The 20,163-nt window shown below is 42.7% G+C and overlaps 1 protein-coding gene across 10 annotated transcripts in view; it reads left to right on the top strand.

Moving 5' to 3' along the window:
• The window catches only part of Gm50595 (predicted gene, 50595), a 181,944-nt gene that overhangs the window by 127,524 nt on the left and 34,257 nt on the right, over positions 1–20,163 (top strand). For 2 of the 10 annotated variants that reach the window (XR_001783376.2, XR_001783375.2), the window contains one exon: positions 16,568–16,684. The exons of 7 other annotated variants lie outside the window; for them this stretch is intronic. The gene's annotated coding sequence lies outside the window, so the exon portion shown is untranslated. Of the gene's footprint in view, positions 1–16,450; positions 16,685–20,163 lie in introns of all 10 variants that reach the window. One more of the 10 variants, XR_001783374.2, reaches the window with a different exon arrangement.

The following is a 20,163-nucleotide window of genomic DNA, read 5'->3' as shown; positions in this document are numbered from 1 at the left end:
CTTCACTTGGACTTGCCAGTGCAAGGGAAGTGCTCCTGTCTGCTTGACTGAAACTGACATTATATCTGCTTGACTTCCATTCCAGCCAGTGGGAAGTGGGAGACTTGTGGTTCTTAAAACTGAAGAGCTAGCATGTGCACATATCATTCTTGCTTGTATTTTAGCTAATAATGACTGAGGAACATGTCTATGTCTAGCTGCAAGGGAAGCTGAGAGATGACCCTGACCAGGCTGTGAGAACTAATGGGCAAACAACTGCAGTTCTAATTTCATGGCTCTTACCTCTAATAGAGGGGATGGTCCAGCACTAATTTATTATAACTTGTGCAGAATTCTAGTTCTAAAGAGAAGAAAGAGTTCCCTGGGGACCAGGAACAACTTCTGCCCATTTTCCTAAGTAGTAACACAAACAATAATTATTTTTTATGAATTTGGAATTGTTAAAGTTAGTTGGCAATGGACATGGGTGATTCTTCCCCTTATTAGTAATAAAACTATTTTGTCTTGGATGTAATGAAGACAATAAGAAAAATACCCAATCTTAAAGTAAGGTTCATAGTCTGAATTATTTAAAAATCGGAAGGGATTTTAGGCCATTGTTTCACTGCAAAAAGAATGATAAACATTGTTGAGAGAAACTTTGCTATATAATTAAAGGATATTTATGGTCAGACACTACATAGGGCATCTGACTAGATGTTTGAAACAGCTTATGGACCCGTTATTAACATTGCTATCTTTCCTTTATTTGATTTGTAAGATTGAGGGGTGTATAGACAGAACAAAAGGGGATTTTAATAACAGGATTTGGTCACACAAAGTAAGTGTTCTGATTTAAAACAAACAGCACACAGGCACAAATACTCATGTCTGGAAGCTTCTCGACTTGATTAGTGTCCTTGGGTGAATTAAGAATCCTCAACCCCCCTGTGGGGGCCCATGTAGAACAACGCAGTCATCTGAGCAGCCAACGGCTCAGGGACAATGATGTCATTAAATCTAATATGTGCATTTAGATTCAATTTTCATTTCCAAAGAATATTTGCTCTGGAAATTTCTATGCCTAGGATTTGATGTGAATCCCCACGATCCCATGTGAAGCAAAATTATTTTTAATGGGTGTAGCCAGTCTTCAGGTTGCTGCTGCTTGTCATTCTCCAGTGCATCTGGGCTCCTGGAGTCAGAGCTTGTTTGTTTTGGTGGATGCACATTCACTTTTGCTTGCATAGTTTTGGCACTCTTGCTGGCCTGAAGCGATCGTTAGCTTTAGTTTATGGACCAGGAAGGAGCTTCTCCAGGGATAGGTGCTCAAATCACAGAACATGAAGCTGTAAATGTCTCACACAGTACAGTCCAATGACCTTGACAGATGAAGGAATTGAGGCCCTGGGACTCTGTGGGGGCTTCAACAGGGCTTCCGCTGATTCAGGGCAGTTGTATTGGAAATTACATCTCTGGGTTCCCAGTCCAGAGTTCTTTCTCATCACTTTTCAGCTTTATTTAACTAGATATGTTAAGCAATTTGAGAATTTACTCAGAGTTTTTTTTTTTTTTTGAAGTCCTGTCTTTTTGTATAAGAACCACTTTAGTTTAAAAATATTTTAATCCCCTAGTGAATTAGGCATTTCTTGGCACAGTAGGGTAAATCCCATGGACCATGAAGGTTTCACTGAGAGTGCTTATTTAGACTTAGATATTGTATTTAGCATATCTAGATCCAGTCATTTTAATTAGGTACATGGGTATCCAGTGCGTTAATTTCTTAACTATAGTGGTTTAGTTTGGGTAACTTTTTTATATATTTTTTTAATTAGGTATTTTCCTCATTTACATTTCCAATGCTACCCCAAAAGTCCCCCATATCCTCCCCCCCCCACTCCCCTACCCACCCACTCCCACCTTTTGGCCCTGGCGTTCCGCTATACTGGGGCATATAAAGTTTGCAAGTCCAATGGGCCTCTCTTTCCAGTGATGGCCGACTAGGCCATCTTTTGATACATATGCAGCTAGAGTCAAGAGCTCCGGGGTATTGGTTAGTTCATAATGTTGTTCCACCTATAGGGTTGCAGATCCCTTTAGCTCCTTGGGTACTTTCTCTAGCTACTCCATTGGGGGCCCTGTGACCCATCCAATAGCTGACTGTGAGCATCCACTTCTGTGTTTGCTAGGCCCCGGCATAGTCTCACAAGAGACAGCTCTATCTGGGTCCTTTCAGCAAAATCTTGCTAGTGTACGTAATGGTGTCAGCGTTTGGAAGCTGATTATGCAATGGATCCCCAGATATGGCAGTCTCTAGATGGTCCATCCTTTCGTCACAGCTCCAAACTTTGTCTCTGTAACTCCTTTCATGGGTGTTTTGTTCCCAATTCTAAGAAGGGGCAAAGTGTCCCCACTTTGGTCTTCGTTCTTCTTGAGTTTCATGCGTTTAGCAAATTGTATCTTATATCTTGGGTATCCTAAGTTTCTGGGCTAATATCCACTTATCAGTGAGTACATATTGTGTGAGTTCCTTTGTGATTGGGTTACCTCACTCAGGATGATGCCCTCCAGGTCTATCCATTTGCCTAGGAATTTCATAAATTCATTCTTTTTAATAGCTGAGTAGTACTCCATTGTGTAAATGTACCACATTTTCTGTATCCATTCCTCTGTTGAGGGGCATCTGGGTTCTTTCCAGCTTCTGGCTATTATAAATAAGGCTGCTATGAACATAGTGGAGCATGTGTCCTTCTTACCGGTTGGAACATCTTCTGGATATATGCCCAGGAGAGGTATTGCGGGATCCTCCGGTAGTACTATGTCCAATTTTCTGAGGAACCACCAGACTGATTTCCAGAGTGGTTGTACAAGCTTGCAATCCCACCAACAGCGGAAGAGTGTTCCTCTTTCTCCACATCCTCGCCAGCATCTGCTGTCACCTGAATTTTTGATCTTAGCCATTCTGACTGGTGTGAGGTGGAATCTCAGGGTTGTTTTGATTTGCATTTCCCTGATGATTAAGGATGTTGAACATTTTTTTCAGGTGCTTCTCTGCCATTCGGTATTCCTCAGGTGAGAATTCTTTGTTCAGCTCTAAGCCCCATTTTTTAATGGGGTTATTTGATTTTCTGGAGTTCACCTTCTTGAGTTCTTTATATATATTGGATATTAGTCCCCTATCTGATTTAGGATATGTAAAGATCCTTTCCCAATCTGTTGGTGGTCTTTTTGTCTTATTGACGGTGTCTTTTGCCTTGCAGAAGCTTTGCAACTTTATGAGGTCCCATTTATCGATTCTCAATCTTACAGCACAAGCCATTGCTGTTCTATTCAGGAATTTTTACCCTGTATCCATATCTTCGAGGTTTTTCCCTACTTTCTCCTCTGTAAGTTTCAGTGTCTCTGGTTTTATGTGGAGTTCCTTAATCCACTTAGATTTGACCCTACTACAAGGAGATAGGAATGGGTCAATTCGCATTCTTCTACATGATAACCGCCAGTTGTGCCAGCACCATTTGTTGAAAATGCTGTCTTTTTTTCCACTGGATGGTTTTAGCTCCCTTGTCAAAGATCAAGTGACCATAGGTGTGTGGGTTCATCTCTGGGTCTTCAATTCTATTCCATTGGTCTACTTGTCTGTCGCTATACCAGTACCATGCAGTTTTTATCACAATTGCTCTGTAGTACAGCTTTAGGTTAGGCATGGTGATTCCCCCAGAGGTTCTTTTATTGTTAAGAATAGTTTTTGCTATCCTAGGTTTTTTGTTATTCCAGATGAATCTGCCGATTGCCCTTTCTAATTCGTTGAAGTATTGAGTTGGAATTTTGATGGGGATTGCATTGAATCTGTAGATTGCTTTTGGCAAGATGGCCATTTTTACTATATTGATCCTGCCAATCCATGAGCATGGGAGATTTTTCCATCTTCTGAGATCTTCTTTAATTTCTTTCTTTAGAGACTTGAAGTTCTTATCACACAGATCTTTTACTTCCTTATTTAGAGTCACGCCAAGGTATTTTATATTATTTGTGACTATTGAGAAGGGTGTTGTTTCCCTAATATCTTTCTCAGCCTGTTTATCCTTTGTGTACCTAAAGGCCATTGACTTGTTTGAGTTAATTTTATATCCAGCTACTTCACTGAAGCTGTTTATCAGACTTAGAGTTCTCTGGTGGAATTTTTAGGGTCACTTATATATACTATCATATCATCTGCAAAAAGAGATATTTTGACTTCTTCCTTTCCAATTTGTATCCCCTTGATCTTCTTTTGTTGTCTAATTGCTCTGGCTAGGACTTCAAGTACAATGTTGAATAGGTAGGGAGAGAGTGGACAGCCTTGTCTAGTCCCTGATTTTAGTGGGATTGCTTTCAGCTTCTCTCCATTTACTTTGATGTTGGCTACTGGTTTGCTGTAGATTGCTTTTATCATGTTTAGGTATGGGCCTTGAATTCCCATATTCTCAGAGCTATGAGTTTCCCTCTTAGAAATGCTTTCATTGTGTCCCAAAGGTTTGGGTACGTTGTGGCTTCATTTTCATTAAACTCTAAAAAGTCTTTAATTTCTTTCTTTATTCCTTCCTTGACCAAGATATCATTGAGAAGAGTGTTGTTCAGTTTCCACGTGAGTGTTGGCTTTCTATTATTGTTTTTGTTATTGAAGATCAGCCTTAGTGCATGGTGATCTGATAGGATACAAGGGACAATTTCAATATTTTTGAATCTGTTGAGGCCTGTTTTGTGACCTATTATGTGGTCAATTTTGGAGAAGGTACCATGAGGTGCTGAGAAGAAGGTATATCCTTTTGTTTTAGGATAAAATGTTCTGTAGATATCTGTCAGATCCATTTGTTTCATCACTTCTGTTAGTTTCAGTGTGTCCCTGTTTAGTTTCTGTTTCCATGATCTGTCCATTGGTGAAAGTGGCGTGTTGAAGTCTCCCACTATTATTGTGTGAGGTGCAATGTGTGCTTTGAGCTTTACTAAAGCTTCTTTAATGAATGTGGCTGCCCTTGTATTTGGAGCATAGATATTCAGAATTGAGAGTTCCTCTTGGAGGATTTTACCTTTGATGAGAACGAAGTGCCCCTCCTTGTCTTTTTTGATGACTTTGGGTTCGAAGTCAATCTTATCAGATATTAGGATGGCTACTCCAGCTTGTTTCTTCATACCATTTGCTTGGAAAATTGTTTTCCAGCCTTTCATTCTGAGGTAGTGTCTATCTTTTTCTCTGAGATGTGTTTCCTGTAAGCAGCAAAATGTTGGGTCTTGTTTGTGTAGCCAGTTTGTTAGTCTATGTCTTTTTATTGGGGAGTTGAGACCATTGATGTTAAGCGATATTAAGGAAAAGTAATTGTTGCTTCCTGTTATTTTTGTTGTTAAAGTTGGCATTATTTCTTGTGGCTGTCTTCTTTTAGGTTTGTTGAGGGATTACCTTCCTGTTTTTTCTAGGGCGTTGTTCCCGTTCTTGTATTGGTTTTTTTCTGTTATTATCCTTTGAAGGGCTGGATTCGTGGAGAGATAATGTGTGAATTTGGTTTTGTCGTGGAATACTTTGGTTTCTCCATCTATGGTAATTGAGAGTTTGGCTGGGTATAGTAGCCTGGGCTGGAATTTGTGTTCTCTTAGTGTCTGTATAACATCTGTCCAGGCTCTTCTGGCTTTCATAGTCTCTGGTGAAAAATCTGGTGTAATTCTGATAGGCTTGCCTTTATATGTTACTTGACCTTTTTCCCTTACTGCTTTTAGTATTCTATCTTTATTTAGTGCATTTGTTGTTCTGATTATTATGTGTCAGGAGGAATTTCTTTTCTGGTCCAGTCTATTTGGAGTTCTGTAGGCTTCTTGTATGTTCATAGGCATCTCTTTCTTTAGATTTGGGAAGTTTTCTTCAATAATTTTGTTGAAGATGTTTGCTGGTCCTTTGAGTTGAAAATCTTCATTCTCATCCACTCCTATTATCCGTAGGTTTGGTCTTCTCATTGTGTCCTGGATTTCCTGGATATTTTGAGTTAGGATCTTTTTGCATTTTCCATTTTCTTTGATTGTTGTGCCGATATTCTTTATGGAATCTTCTGCACCTGAGATTCTCTCTTCCATCTCTTGTATTCTGTTGCTGATGCTCGCATCTATGGTTCCAGATTTCTTTCCCAGGGTTTCTATCTCCAGTGTTGCCTCACTTTGGGTTTTCTTTATTGTGTCTACTTCCCTTTTTAGGTCTTGGATGGTTTTATTCAATTCCATCACCTGTTTGTGTTTTCCTGCAATTCTTTAAGGGATTTTTGTGCTTCCTCTTTAAGGTCTTCTACCTGTTTAGCAGTGTTCTCCTGTATTTCTTTAAATGAGTTATTAAAGTCCTTCTTGATGTCCTCTACCATCATCATGAGATATGCTTTTAAATCCGGGTCTAGCTTTTCGGGTGTATTGGGGTGCCCTGGACTGGGCGAAGTGGGAGTGCTGGGTTCTGATGATGGTGAGTGGTTTTGGTTTCTGTTAGTAAGATTCTTACGTTTACCTTTAGCCATCTGGTAATCTCTGGAGTTATTTGTTATATTTGTCTCTGTTTAGAGATTGTTCCTTTGGTGATTCTGTTAGCCTCTATCAGCAGACCTGGGAGACTAACTCTCTCCTCTGAGTTTCAGTGGTCAGAGCACTCTCTGCAGGCAAGCTCTCCTCTTACAGGGAAGGTGCACAGATATCTGCCGTTCGGACCCCCCTCTGGCCGAAGATGAAGGCTCAAAACAGGACCTTTCCCAGAAGCTGTGTTGCTTTGGCCTGTCACAGAAGCTGTTAGCTTCTGTAGTCCACACTGTGACCTGTGCAGACTACTTTTGGTGGAGTCTCGGAACCAAGATGTCTTCCACCGATGCTGAGGCAAAGCCCTCCAGGGCTGGGTGGACACCTATCCTCTGGTGGGGAAGGTGGCCGGATGTCTGGAGCCCGAAAAGGGGACTGCCTCAGAAGCTCTGTGGCTCCCGCCTGTCCCAGAAGCTGTTAGCTTCTGTAGTGCACACTCTCACCTGTGTGTTTGGGTAACTTTTTTAGCATGATATACTTTGTTTGATGAAATAGGGGCCTTCATAGCTGAAAGGCATGAAAATCCCGAGGTCTGAGAGATACTGAGAATTACATCAGGTGGGGATGGATGGTGAAGTCTGAACTGACCTGAGTCTTTATCACAGAATGAAGCTTCTACTATGTCGTTGCTATTGGTTTCAATGCCTGTGCAATGAGTAAAGTCTAGCAGAAGGTGGCATGAGTTACCATGGAGACATGTACTCCACTGATGAGTTATACATCCTTTGGTCAGTCACATCTGTTTCCCAAAGTCTTAGTTTTCTCCTCCATGGTATGGGGTAAAAGTCACTTGGGTCACAGCAAAGTAGTGTCCAGAACGAAACAAGAAGCTGTTGTCTAGCATCTGTCAAAGGAAGCAGCATCATTCAGGCAGGGGACAAGTGGCTTGTTGTTCAGTGTAGTAGGTTTGCTACTATGTCATTTCAGTCAGAGGTGGCTTCCAATTCAACATGGCCCATCCTCTAGCAAGTTAAGGTATTGCAAATTTATTGTGTATGCTATTCTTGTATCCCATTAAAATTTTGTGTGTTCAAATCCTAAACTGAAACGTTAGGAATTGGTATCTTTAGGAAGAGATTAAGATTAGATCATGAAGTACAGCCATCTGGTGTAGGGTTAATTCTCTTACAGAAGAAGCCACAAAAAGTTACTGTGTCCCTTTTACTGTGTTTGAACACAGTGAGAAGGTGCTACAAATCAGAAGTTTCTCACTAGGCTCAGAAATGGCCAGTGGCTTGATCTGGGACTTCTAATTTCTATTGTATATAAGTTACCAACTGTCTGCCACTAGGATAAAGTGATCTGGGTAGACTAAGACAGTAGCTTGCCCCATTTATTGTTTATGTCGTGATCTAAGACCCTGGTACCTAGTAACGAACTACTAAATTGAGTTGACAAACTATCTTTGTTACTGATGGATACCTTCTTTAGATACCCCCACTATGTTACAACTCTTTCTCAGCAGCTCCAGATCCAGTTGATAAACAGGAAATAAACAGGGAACAGCCACCTCTATCCATAAGCATGGCTTAAGCCATCTGTAAGCATACGATCTTTTTTGCTGAGGTCTGTCATCTTCCTAGGTGCATAGAACTGTAGTAAGGTGGTTGGGAAGGGAAAATGAGTCCCAGGCAGGCACAGAGACCACTGTTCTCTATAATCTTGCATGGAACTGATAGTGTGAAACCCCATCCTGTCTTGATTCTGTCTTTTCTCCCCCTTTCCCCTCTTCTTCTCTATTTTTTTCTTCTTGGGAATGTACTGGCTGGTTTTGTGTGTCAACTTGACACAAGCTGAAGTTATCACAGAGAAAGGAGCCTCCCTTGAGGAAATGCCTCCATGAGATCCAGCTGTAAGGCATTTTCTCAATTAGTGATCAAGGATGGTAGGGCCCATGTGGATGGTGCCATCCCTGGGTAGGTAGTCCTGGGTTCTATAAGAAAGCAAGCTGAGCAAGCCAGGGGGAAGCAATTTAGTAAGCAGCATCCCTCCATGGCCTCTGCATAACCCCCAGGTTCCTATCCTGAGTGAGTTCCAGTCCAGACTTCCTTTGGTGATGAACAGCAATGTGGAAGTGTGAGCTGAATAAACCCTTTCCTCCCCACCTTGCTTCTTGGTTATGATGTTTCATGCAGGAATGGAAACCCTGACTAAGACAGGGAAATAAAACTCATAAATATGAAACTCAGGGACATTTGTCTTAGACTTAGAATGCTGTCTCTGACAGTCACACTTCTCACCTTCATCAGGGTGCTTGTGCTGATGGGGAGCCATTCCTGATAGAAGCATGGTAAGGAGCTGCACATCTAACCTTGGATGCCTCCGCCATCCGAGGCACTAGATGCTCCAGTACTAGAGAGAATTTGAAGGGGCCAAGGGGCCAGGCAGAGTCAGGATGGACTTTGAAGCCTATGCAAGGGATATGTAGATGCTGCTGCTGGCCCACAGACGTGCTTCAAGGCCATGTTTGCATTGGACCATTCTGCTCTTTCATTAACCTTCTGCTTGGAGGCCCCCGGTGCTCCTGGGCCTTTATGGCAGGATGCAGATGGGTAAGGTTCTGAAGCTATATGTTCCAGAACAGCTCAAGTTGGGCAGAAGGGTTAGTGATGGACTCACACAGACTCGATGGTCAGATTGCTTTTGGTTTTACATCAGTAGAAGAGATTACTGGCTTTGGATTCAGAAGGCGTTACCAGGGTCCAGGACCATGCTCAGAGGTCTTGTGGGAGCCAGGCCACAGTCATGTGCTGTTCCCACTGTGGGGCTACCTGCTTCCAGGACAAGTTTAATGCTAATCAGCTCTGACTTGGTTTGTTGCCAGCCACCTTGGCATGTTTGTTTTTCCTGAGAAGAAATTGAGCCCAGCAAGAAGAAAGCTTTCATTATACCGCCTCAGCCCTGAATTAAAAAGAAACTATAACTAGGTCCATGATTCTTACAGATGCAATGTACGACCCGAAGGAGTCCCACATTGTGAAATATCATTCTTGGCCCCTCAAGATAAACAGCTTTTGGCACTGAAATGACTTTCTGGTTTGCATGCAGGCCTCCTTACAGTCCTACAAGCAGCTTGAGGTCACAGAAGGGACAGTCTGTATTAATTACTTTTATTATTAAAGTGACCAGACATATAATATGAAGTAGTTTGGAGGAGGGGAGGTTTATTCTGGCTCATGGTTCATGGGATTCAGTCTCTCATGGCTGGGAAGGCACAGTAGGTGGGGACATAAGACAGTTGCTTATATCATATTGGCTGTCCAGAGAGCCTCGACTGGAAGTAGGGAAGGCTATAACACGAGGCCCAACCCCAGAGTCCTACTTCTCCCAGTCTGTCATCTCCTCATAAAAGTTCGTCAGAATTTCCAAACAGCAGCTCCACCTGTGAAGCAAGCACTCAAACACAGGAGCATGCATGAGGTGTTTCATACTGGAACCATGAATAAGCACTTTGTGGTTTGAGACATACGCTCTACAAGGATAGGACTATCGGGTGAATATTTGACACTTATTTTAATCAAAGTGAGATATTATAGCAGACAAGATGGTGATGGAAACAGCATGGTGTATCAGTTACTTCCCTGTTGCTGTGATAAGACACCGGGGCCAAGGCAGCTTATAGAACGGGTTATTTGGGCTTAGGGTTCCTGAGTGTGCGACAACGGTAGGATGATGACGGTAGGATGACGACATTTGGATGCGGGCAGCAGGTGGCTGGAGCAGCAAACTGAGCAGTTACATCTGAACCACAAGCAGGAAACAGAGAGAACAGATTTAAAATGCTAGGAGTCTTTAACTCCCAAAAGCCCACTTTCAGGGACATATATTCTTCAACAGGGCCACATCTCCCAAGACACTTCAAACTGCACCATGAACTGGGGAATGAAAGGTTCCAATGGCAGCCTTTTAGAATTTCATAGTTCTTTCTGAATATGGTCCTGGTCTCATCTTTTATCCTCAGAACCAGTCAGGAAGAAGAGAAAAACCAGAGTTGTGATTCATTGTGTGTGTGTTTCTTTCTTTCTGATTCCTTGACTGGTTTCAAGCCCAGACACCATCCGTTGCTTTCTCACCGTGTACAGTTAACTCCAAAGTGCTGCAGCATGGATGCTGCAGAGGTGGTTTGGGGTTGGCAGCTAGATTGGCTTGCTATCCTGAGAATGCCTCTTACTTTAGAGAACAGAAGCAGGAAGGACAACAAGTGAAAGATACTGCCAGACAAGGAGCATCCCTCCCCCTGGAGGCGAGGCTATATGGTGGCAGAGCGGCCTGATTTGGGGAATTCAGCTAATGTTCTGACTAGATTACTGGCAGCTGTTAGGGAACCTGAGTAGGGCATACTGGTATTGATAGATGATCAGCCAGGACAACTTCAACTTTAGGACTATGCAAGGGAGATACGGGGAAGGAAGGAGAAGGCAGCTTTCCTTTCATAACTGTAAATACTGCAAGTGACGTTTAGTAAGATCATCATTTGAACTGTGTCTGTCCCAATGGTGGTTTTCCTTTCTGCTAGTCTTTCCCCTCCATCTCCTGTTAGTTTTACTCTTCTTCCTTTTGCTTCTCAGTCTCCTTAAAAAAACAAACCACCAACAAAAAACTGGTAAGTAGGTTTTGTTTGTTTGTTTGTTTTTTCCTATTTCTGTTTCTTACCAGTATAAAGTTATTGGGGAAAAACATACCAAGAGTTCAGTCTACCTGTTTGTTTGTTTGTTTGTTTGTTTAATGGGCATTGGTGTTTTGCCTGCATGTATGTCTGTGTGAGTCTATCTCCCTGGGACAGAAGTTATAGACAGTTGTGAGCCTCCATGTGCTGTGAGGAACTGAACCCAGGTCCTCTGGAAGAACAGCCAGTGCTCTTAACCCCTGAGCCACCTCCAGTCTCTCACGAGTTCGTTTAATCTGAGGTGTTTTACAGATCTGGATGCTGGTAGGAATGTGGGAGAATGCGTAGTGGGGCCGATGGTAAAATATAATGTTTGACAAATATCTGAAACCTGGAGGTTCAGAGGAGGGATTTGGTTACGTGATGACTGTTGTCAAGAAGAAACAATCCATGAGACAGCCCCCTCCCGACCCCAGCTTAAAACTGATCCTACTGCCCCGGTTTAGAACGATTCCTTCACAAATTGCACTTAAAAATAATTGGGAAAAAAAATTTAAAAAGCAAATCTAATTTTTCAATAAAAAAAATCAACTTTTAAAATTCCTCCCTGGTGGTCCACTATTATTAAATATTCTTCTGGATTTTTTTTTAATCTTGCTTTATTGGAAGGAGAAAAACAATTATCTGTAAACGTAATTTTTAATGCATGGTAATAAAAATAAATGGCACAGTTCTGCTACAGTTCACCTAAATCTTCTTCCCTGGTGGTCTCATGGTATTAAATAATCGGTACCACATGTATTCATCATTTGCTGACAGCAGAAGAACAACTTTGGCATTTTATTGTCTGAAGAAGCAGGCTCGATGTTGTTTAGGTTGCTGGGGGCTCCTTTGCTGATGGGTCTTCTCCTCCTCCTCCTCCTCCTCCTCCTCCTCCTCCTCCTTCTTCTTTTTTTTGTTGTTGTTAATTTACATGGCAATTAGTTTAAACCCAGAGTCAGGCACTCCTTCCAAGGTTGATTTGAGTTCCTCTTTGCAGGTTGCCCTGAGAATGATTTAGCTTTCTGCTTTGTTTTTCTGTAGTAATTGGGGCAAAGAGAATGTGTTATATATTGTTAACTCTCTGTTGGGTGGAAGACTTGCAACTGGGCAATGTAAGTTAAAAAAAATCATTACTGAATTAGGGTCTCTCTCCTTCTCCCCCTCCCTCCTCCTTCCTCTCCCTGTCACCTCTCCCCTCCCCCTCCCCCTTCCCCTTCTCTCTCTTTCCCTTAGCAGTGTAGAAGAGATAGTATGACAACCTCTTGCTTCCTTGGACCCATCCCCTGAATTGAGTACTCCATGGGTAAATAGAAAGCTGTGAGTGTAACTGTTGGCTCACATTTCCCCTTATGTGTAATGGAAACAACAAACGTTTTCCTTTGTGAAAACCTAAAAGCCTGTGTAAGCTTTTGAGAGGAGGTTGAAGTCAACGCTCCACACTGACTGCACTTCACAACAGCGATTCTCACGAGGAGCAGGAGGCTGCACTGATTGTCTGGGGCACACCGATATGACAGACACTGTCAACGCTGTAATTAAAACAACAACAACAACAAACCCACAAATAAACACGATCCTTCCAGATGGCTCTTGATGGGCCTTTTGAGAAAGTCAACAATAACTTCCGTTTCCGAAGACCTGGAAAGCTCTCTGCATTAGCTAATGTCAGGGCATGGCTTGCCTAGCCAGAGCAGAACAAGTTACCATTGCCAAGGACAAACATGGTGCCCCCTGTGCCCTCCTTATCCATGCCTTCTGTAATTGAGAGGGATAATTACAATGGCGCAGGCGCTGAGGTACATACGTGGCCAATGCTCATGAGTCTAACTAACTTGTGGTTTGTCTTGACTCAGTAGCAAAGTGGAGAGAGGCCCTGCAGAAAGGCATCTCCTGCTGCTGCTTTCCAAGGTAGCCCCTCGCCATAGCAGTAAACTCCCAGATTGCAAGTCCTTCAACTACCTCTTATTAGCTGGCTGACACTGGGCATCTGTATGATACCATCTGAAGCTATGTTTCTTTACTTAGAAGACAGGCGATAAAATCGAGTACCTGAGTGAGCTCTTAATGCCGTGGCTGGCACAGGCCAAGTGTTCACATGTACCAATTTTTCACTAAAGAGGACTTAGAAAATAAATGAAAAATAAACTTTGAGGGTAACTGATGTTCTTGAACATTAAAAAAATCACCTCCAGTTTGGCCCAGTCTTAAGTCATCCTTTAAAAATGAGAGTTAAAAAAAAGAATATATATATATTTTTTTTTTTCTTTGAGATATGGTCTTGTTATATAGCCCAGCCTGGGCTTGAGTTCATGATCTTTTTGTCTCAGCCCCTGAGTTCTGCGATTACTGGTAGGTGCACTCAGCCTGAGCTAGCCACTTTTAATACATGACTTTGTCTGTCTTTAATCAAGAGCACCCCCACCTGTGGCCGGTTTCCTTTAAAGTTCTTCAATTGCCTTCAGCGGTTTTATGTATTCACCCCTAAGCTGTGGAAAGAACAGAATGTGAACACTTCGCCTGGCCTCAAATGTTTAGACTTTGCTGTTCCAAACAGTCAATAAATAAGGAGTGCCTATCACATCATTAGGGGATTCAACTTTCATTCCATTGCTTCAAGAATTTGCAGAATTTAAGATGTGAAAAAAAAAAAAAACCAGGAAAACAGAAGAGAATCTTCCCTGTTGTGGGAACTGTAGGTCTCTCTTTTACAGAGCTTGAAGAACTTGAGCCATGGGCACTTTCTTCCATGAAGAATTTCTCCTGCACTGGAAGACTGAAACAAGAGTCCTGAGTCCCCGTAGGAATCTTCAGCTTGTAATTGGAAAAGTGTGCACTGGTGTGGAGCTGGGCCACTGCCAGGCTGTGTGTGACAGGAGCCAGTCTCTGCTGAGCTCCGAAGCATTTTGCAGTTTATGGCAAATCAGTGTCTCCACTGGAGTCCTTTTTAATAGGCTTATTTAGGTGGCATTGTGTGTGTGTGTGTGTGTGTGTGTGTGTGTGTGTGTGTGTGTGTGTGTTGGCTTAGGGAGAAAAGCTTTTTCTGAGAGCTTTGCAAAGCATCACTGCAGCCCTGGAGGGAACAGGTTTTGGTTTTGTGGTGTTTTGCTTTCAACTGAGAGTTGATGCTCTTTGGTTTCTCCTTTAAACAACCCCCCCCTCCCTCATTGCTTTGAGCAGTGTCCCTGGACTTGGGGGAACTCCCTCACAATGTAGCAATTACTGATTTATGTTCCAGTGATAAGAATGTGTTTTACTGTGGTCATAATATTTGTCCAACTTAACTACTATGTACTGTAAAGTATCATAAAAGCTTCTCAGATCAAACATTATGAGACAAAGGATCATGAACTGCCCCCAATCTATGCACTCCGACTCCTATGAGATCTGTGGGCATGCCACCATGAAGAGAGGACAGATAGAGAAGCCTGTGCCCTCCCACTCCAATTTAGGTCATCTGAACCTTCCCGATGCCTGCTTGTCATCAGCTGAGCCCCTGGGTTAAGGTTTAAAACCTGTTATTTCCCTGGCTTCACCTCATTGTAGCATCAATCTTCCTCCTTTGGAAATTAGGAATTTCACTTAGATTTGCTGTCAACATGTAAACCTGGCTTGGGTTCATGTCTATTCTATGATACTTTTCCCTATCTTATCTTCTATTTTGATCAGTTACTGTTAAGGATACCTTTTTAAGGCATTCCCCCCCCCCATTTTTTTAAAAATAGGGTCTCATGTAGCTTTGACTTGTCTGGAACTCACTGTGGAAACTAGGCTGACTTTGAACTCTGCCTGCCTCTGTCTCCATCCCCAGTGCTGGGATTAAAGGCATGTGCTACCACACCCCCAATCCAATGTATCTTGATTATTTCCACTCTTAACTCCTCCTTCCATTCTCCCCAGAGCTCCAAGCATGTCCTCTTCCTACCTTTATGTCCTTTCCATTCATTTTATAACCTACTGAGTCCAGTTAGGATTACCCCTGGGTGCACGAGTGAGGTCATTCTCAGGAGCATGGGCAACCTGTCAGCAGCCACACCTTAGTGTGGCTTGTCAACTGCTAATAGCTCCTGTGTTGGGGCAAGGTTTCTCTAGCCCTTCTTCCATGTCTGCTGGGGTGTGGAGTGATTTGATCTTGCTCAGGTAACCAGAGTTGCTGGGAGTTGATGACAGTTATCCTGCAGTCCAGCAGACAGCATCTCACAGGACCCTCCCACTCTCTGGCTTTCACATTCTTTTTGCTCTCTCTTCCCTGTTGTTCTCTGAACCCTGGAGAGATTGATATGATTGATCGACTTAAGGGTGAGTGCTCGATAGTCACTTATTCTCAGTCTCTGTATTGACTGATGTCCACTGCATCTCTGACCCAGGTTGAGAGAAACACTAATATATGGCTATAGACACAAATATCTAGAAATCAATTTGACAGCATGCCCAATTAGAAAAAAAAAAAGCTGGCAGGTTTTCTCTTAAGGTCTATGAACTCCCAAACCATGGGCTTTTGACAAGTTTATAGATACCAGGAATGAATTCTCTCCTATGAGACAGGGTCCAAAGCCAAGCTGAAGTGGTTGGTTACTCCTCTAATACTCACGCCACTACTACACCAGTGGGCACATCTTATCTGGCAGGTTGGTATTGTGCTATGCAGGGTCCACTGATGGGTGAGTCCATTGATGACTTTCTCCCTCAATATCTATAGAGCACCTTCCAGTGCTGTGGAAGTTAACTAGAGGGGAGGAATTTTCCTAGTCCATTCCAGCTTGATTTTTCTGTCCTGCAACCAAAGAGGCCACCTTTTCTAAGTAATTTCTCAGCTCCCCACGTCCACCTACCACGGAGCCAAGGAGATACAAAGCAGGGCAAATTCTCTGCTGCAAGGTTCAGAGGCTGAGTTCTCTGCATCCTCCATTGTTCTACTTCTGGAAGAGCTTGCGACCATTCTTGTTTTGTGGTTTCCACAGCTGGCAGAAAGAACTCCTACATCCTCAGCAACTCTGCTCCTGCTTGTGTCTAGGTCACCCGCTATGGGTTCCCCACCACAGTACCTTCCATGCCTAAGGAGCCAGATTGTGAGGGGGGCCACAGGATGGGGTAACAGAGCCAGCTCATCAGGATTGCACACCCAGCCCTCAGTCTGATAAGCAGCCACCGGCATAAACAAGGCATGAGTCTTATATCCTTTCTTATATCTTTATGTAATCACATCGTCTGCAGAGCCTTGTACGAGTTCTCAGTTTCCTCTTCTGCTAGGGACCACACTGAGCAAATCAACCTGTGCACCGGGGACTCTGCTGAGGAAATCTGAGAGTGATGGACAGCATAGAAGTGACTTCAGTGTTCCTGTGAAAGCTGTCACTTTCTCTGCAGAGTGCTGTGACCCGTGTGGTAAGCAGTGGAGGTTAATGTCACCTTTCATGCCTGTGTGGAGGAGAAGCAAGGACGCACGTGAAGACGGCACATGGTCAGAGACAAGATGGCTTCTGGGTAATCTCCTATATTCATGCTCTGAGAATATGCGGGCTTTTATAGGAAAAATGAAAACAGTTTATAAATGCAACCCTTTTGGATGTTAAATGCAGTTTTATTAACTCCTAATGACTCATAGTTCAACACAGAATCACTGAACCTCTAATAGCTTAGTCTGTAGTTATTAGGCTAAATAGTTGTGGTGGTATCACAGAAAGGTACAGGGGAACTGACCGAGGCAGGGAGGAACCATAGTTAACAAGTGGACTCCAAAGACCTGCTGTGTGGCTTTGGGAAAGTCACTTTGCTTCTCTGTGCCTAAATTTTCTCACCTGTAAAATGGGGGAATAGTAAGTATATTTATCTCCAAGAGTTAGTATGAGGAATTGATGTGTAAACTCACGTAAGGTGCTTGTATTGGTGCCGACACTTCTGTTTACTGAGTGCTTCTTATGACATTTTGGCCTCTTACCTTAAAAACATTACTTCTTTCTTTTCTTGAGATTGTAATATTTCCTTTTCCTTCCTCCAACCCTTCCATATACCATGCCCTACTCCCTTTCATATTCATGGCCTTCCCACCTCCCATTCATTGCTGTTACATGCACATATATGTACGTACATGTATTTTCCTAAATATAATCTACTCAATCTACATAATGTAACTTGTATGCATATATTTTCAAGGCTGACCATTGCATATTGATAAACAATTGGTGTGGTTTCCTCTGGGTGTCTTAGTAACTGTTCTATTGCTATGAGGAGACACCACTACCAGGGCAACTTATAAAATAAGGTATTTAACTGGGGGGGCGGCGGCTTGGGGACTCCCAGTTTCAGAGGGTTAGTAGATTCTCATATTGACAGGGAGTATGGTATCAGACTTGTGAACATGGTGCTGTAGCTGTAGCTGAGGGCTCACATATGACTTGTAAGTTTTAGGCGAGAGGGAGGAGAGGGAGAGGGAAAGGGGGAGGGGAAGGGGGACGGGAAGAGGAGAGAGGCTGGGCTTAGTGTGGGCTTTTATAACCTTAAAGCTCACTCCTAGTGACATAACTCTTGAACAAGGCCACACCTCCTAATTCTTCCAAAATAATTCCACTAACTAGGGATTAAGCATTCAAGCATATGAGTCTATGGGGACTGTTCTCATTCAAACCATCACACTGGGCAAGACTACTCCCTCTCCCACCTCTTCTTAGCCTCCCTTAGTTGCCTGTACTTCTTTGTGTAGGGCTGAGTCTTCTGGGCTTTCCCTGTCTAGTCTGCCATGCCTCCTGCTGTTGCCCTGGTTCAGATCACACGTTGGCCACATTGGTGAGATGTTATGGTTGAAGTCTTGATATTACTCGGAAACACAATCTGAAAGCAAAATCCCTGATCCTCTGGCTCTTAAAATCTTTCTCCAACTTTTCCCACTATGATCCCCAACCTTGGACCCCAGGGTTGTATGGTAGATGCATACACTGGGATTGGACTCACTCCACAACTCTGCATTTCCAATGGTTGTGGATTTCTTTAATGGCCTTTGTATGTTGCAAAGAGAAGTTTCCTTGATGAGGGGTGATTACTGTAACCAACAGCTCTCTCCTCGGACTTTATATCTGCTCAACAAGAGGGCAATTACTCCTGGTGCTTATGTGGTTTTGTTTGTTTGTTTGTTTTTTGTTGTTTTTTGAAACAGCAACTGCTATTTTTTTTTCCAGTGCTTCTAAAGAAATACTGTCTGCACCTTTTTCTTTGAACAAGAAATGGTCTTTCTTTGAAGTAGATTTTGAGTCCCTTTCGTCATCTTTGTGTCTCCAGCACTTATTTGGGAAAAAACCCAAAACAAACAAACAAACAAAAAACCCCAAAAAACCCCACAGTTATTTCTTGTAAGAACTAAAGTGCAAGTCCCACCTCCCCTTTGGCATGGGAGAGTAGGGACAGAGGTGGGACTCGACCATGATGCGAGCATCCTCCGGGGAGCTTCTGACCACAGCAATTAAGAATTCACAAAGATGATTAATCTTACACAGCCCTGCTAGTAAAATAACTTGGATAGGCTCATTGCACTGGGATTTCCCTTAAGAGCCCTAGAAGCCCTCTTCTGGCTTTTGGGCAGGTGGTTCTAATATACTGTAGATGTTAGTCATATACTATTTATAATAAATCTCCAAAGGAAGAATTCCTGATCTTCCTTGCTGCTAATACAGAATAATTTAGTGGCCAATATCTCTTTAGTGAGAACTTCATTGGGTAGTTTTCAAGGCATTAAAGATTTAGGGGGAGTGTAATGAAGGTGAATGTCAGGCTGGAGTTTTCTCTTGGGTTGCTGTTTTCCCTCCTGTAGAGCTCCCTTGAAATGAAAGCTAAGCAGATACAGCCCTGTTTGCCTTCACTGGAATTGTGTCTAAGAAGATGTCCGACCAAGTACATTGAGTACTTACTTAGTACATTGAGTACTTACTTAGTACATTGAGTACTTACTTAGTACATTGAGTACTTACTTAGTACATTGAGTACTTACTTAGTACATTGAGTACTTACCTTCTGTGGCCTGGGTATCATGCTACAGTCTGCATGTATTGCATGCTGCTCTCTTTGTTCCTTCCTTTTGGTTCTTGTAGTGACATGGTAAAGCCCTGAACTTGGAGACGTGTGTGTGTGTGTGTGTGTGTGTGTGTGTGTGTGTGTGTGTGTTGAATTACAACCTTGGGTGTCCTTTCTTAGGTGGCACCCTCACACCTATAAGACAGGCTTTCTTACTGACCTGGATTGTCCCATTGTAGACTAGGCTGTTTGGCCAATAGCTCCCTAGATCTGCCTGTCTCTGTTTCCTCAGTACTGAGATTACGGTGTGTGCCTCTATGTGCTGCTTTTATTTTTAAAGATTCGCTTTGTTATTATTTATGTATATGTGTGTATGCCTATGAATGTGTTTATGCATGCAGCTATAGGTGCCTCCAGAGGCTGGAAGGAGACATCAGATCTCTCTGTAGCTGGAGTTACGGATGGTTGTAAGCCACTGGCTATCAGTGCTGGGAGCTAAACTCCCATCTTCTAAAAGAGCAGTGAGCACTCCTAACCATCGAGTCATTTTTTTAAAAAAGTCCCATGACAAGGTTTTAGAACATGAATTCTGGGGATAGCACTGGGTTCTTGTGCTTCCACTTTACCAACTGACCTTTGTTCCAAGCCCCTCAGTATTTTAGAGAAAATCTTGGATGAATAATTATTTCTGAGGGAGTGGCCATAGATGTGCCGCAGGCTTGGGATAGGGAGATAACCTTTATATATTGTTGATGGGACTGCAGATTAGCCAGGTCATGATGAAGATCAGTATGGGGATTCCTCAAAATAGTAAAAAGAGAACCTCCAGTGATCTGGTCATATCACTTCTGCTTATAGATCCCTTAAGAATCAAAGCTAGTGTACTAGAGAGACACCTGTACATTATGTTTATTACGACAATATTTGTAAGAGCCAATTACAAATCAGCTTAGTTAATGTCA

The sequence above is a fragment of the Mus musculus genome, chromosome 2 (genome assembly GCF_000001635.26).
Source record: "Mus musculus strain C57BL/6J chromosome 2, GRCm38.p6 C57BL/6J".
Taxonomy (NCBI): domain Eukaryota; kingdom Metazoa; phylum Chordata; class Mammalia; order Rodentia; family Muridae; genus Mus; species Mus musculus.
This window is presented reverse-complemented; position numbering and strand designations above follow the sequence as displayed.